This window comes from Sapajus apella, unplaced genomic scaffold (genome assembly GCF_009761245.1).
Source record: "Sapajus apella isolate SASKATOON/1434 unplaced genomic scaffold, GSC_monkey_1.0 scaffold1850, whole genome shotgun sequence".
NCBI classification, from domain to species: domain Eukaryota; kingdom Metazoa; phylum Chordata; class Mammalia; order Primates; family Cebidae; genus Sapajus; species Sapajus apella.
The window spans coordinates 8313-10269 of NW_022438776.1; the positions used below are offsets into that span (position 1 = coordinate 8313).

The window sequence follows — 1957 nt, forward strand, 5'->3', positions numbered from 1 at the left end:
TTCTAGGTAGAAGAGTTTCCTCATTTGTAACAGAGAATGTGCCCTGGCTGTGAGGTAGTGAAGAGTGAAAGTCACTCATTACCTACAAGGACAATTCCCAGTGAAGACCTTCAACGATCCTCAGTGAAGCTAGTTCTCGTTGGCCTCTATAGTTTTGAAAGTTGCTGAGTTCTCTGATTACACATCATGGGACTTGTATACCTACAATGGAACATATTTTTAAAACATCTGTTGTTTAGAATTCTCACCTCATTTTTCCATGGAAAAAAATATTATTTTTTATGTCATAGTGCACATAAAAGTTGTTATGACCTGGAAGTTAAAAGAAATATGATAGCTGTGCCAAACTAATATCTGTGCATAGGATTGTTCTGTCAGAAAACCCTCTCCCAATTCCCCTGCAGGTCTTCAGGAATCCAGATCTCCCCAGAGATCTCTGTGCCCACAGGTGGCACCTCCAGAGTGGAGAAGAGCCTTTGCCAAGAAGCGAAGCAGACGGGGGATGAGAGGGTCCTGCAGGCAGAGCTGGAATCGACTTCCACTCCGCCTCCTGCAAGCTGTGTGTCCCAGGGTGAAAGTTCTCCTTCCTTTGGGAAACTCCGTTTTCTTAGATTTGGAGCAGGGTGGTCACACTGACCTTACAGAGTTCTGAGAATCAGCGACAGAACGTGAAAAGCTTGGAGAACATCCCCTTAAGAATAGCTGTGACTTAGCTTTGCATAGTGGCAGTGTTGTAGCCAATGAGGTTTATCCGAGGTGCAATTATGGCTAATTTAAAACTTTTCCAATACCCTGCCGTGACAACTTGCAATGTAATCGGCATTAGCAATTTTTGACAGTCTCTACAGTAGAGACTGTCAAATTGCTAATGCCGGTTATATAAGAACGCGGATAGACATAGACACCCCGTGTCAGAAACATGCTTCTTCATTGCTGTATAGTGACTCTGTCTTCCCTGGGACAGGCCCCCAGCCTGCCTACATTTGCAGACAAAGACAGTGGCATGGGGGCAACAGTTTGTCCCCATGGCTTGTTTTCACTCCCCTGCTGTCAGCAGGACTCGGTGGAATGGATGCTTTATGGCACTGATGCTGCCATTTAGAAACCTGAAGAGGGGAAGCGTCAAGGGACCATCACCTGAGGCATCAGGTGCAGCTTGTGTGCGTATTGGTGTTTCTTATGTTAAAATATTTCAAAACATTTCCGCCTCTGCCTTGCAGGTCAACATGGCTGAACGGGAGCCTCGTCCTCTGCCAGAATGGCCCAACCTACCCTACTTCATGGCTGGACCTTCCAGACCATTGATGGGCTGCCAGGCACCTCCTCCACCTCCGGGCCTTCTGGGACTTCGATCACTCTCTGCAGGTGAAGGTTCTCCAGAACCTCTGATACCTCCTAAAAGGGAAGATCCCCTGGCCCCTGAAAGACCTTCTGCAGCTGAAGGATTCCTGAGACCTCAGACACTTCAGCCACGTGAGTTTCCAAAGGAACCTCAGCAACATACACCAGTCGAGTGTCCCCTGGAAACACAATTAGTTCCTGACCTTGAGTGTCCTGCAGAACTTCAACAAACTCCTATACTACAATGTTCACTGGAACTTCAACCAACTCTTGAAGGTGAGCGTCCCCTGGAAGATCAACAACCGCTTATAAAACAGCGTCCACTGGCACCTCAACCAGCTCTGGAATGTGAGTGTCCCTGGGAAGTCCAACAACCTCCGATTCTACAGTATCTACGGGGACCTCAACCACCTCTTGAATGTGAATGTCCCCTGGAAGATCAACAACGTCCTATAATACAGTGTCCACTGGCACCTCAACCAGCTCTTGAACGTGAGTGTCCCCAGGAACTCCAACAACCTCTAATTCTACGGTGTCCAGAGGGATGTGAACCACGTCTTGAACATGAGTGTCCAATGGAAGTTCAACAACCTCCTTTACTACGATATCCACAGGG

At 47.6% G+C, this 1957-nt stretch overlaps 1 non-coding gene across 1 annotated transcript; it reads left to right on the forward strand.

Annotated features, from left to right (window-relative positions):
* Window positions 1–711: 711 nt before the first annotated feature.
* LOC116547011 lies at window positions 712–854 on the forward strand. Its single transcript, XR_004266907.1, has one exon. It is a non-coding gene; the product is annotated as a U4 spliceosomal RNA (small nuclear RNA).
* The last annotated feature ends 1103 nt before the right edge of the window (window positions 855–1957 follow it).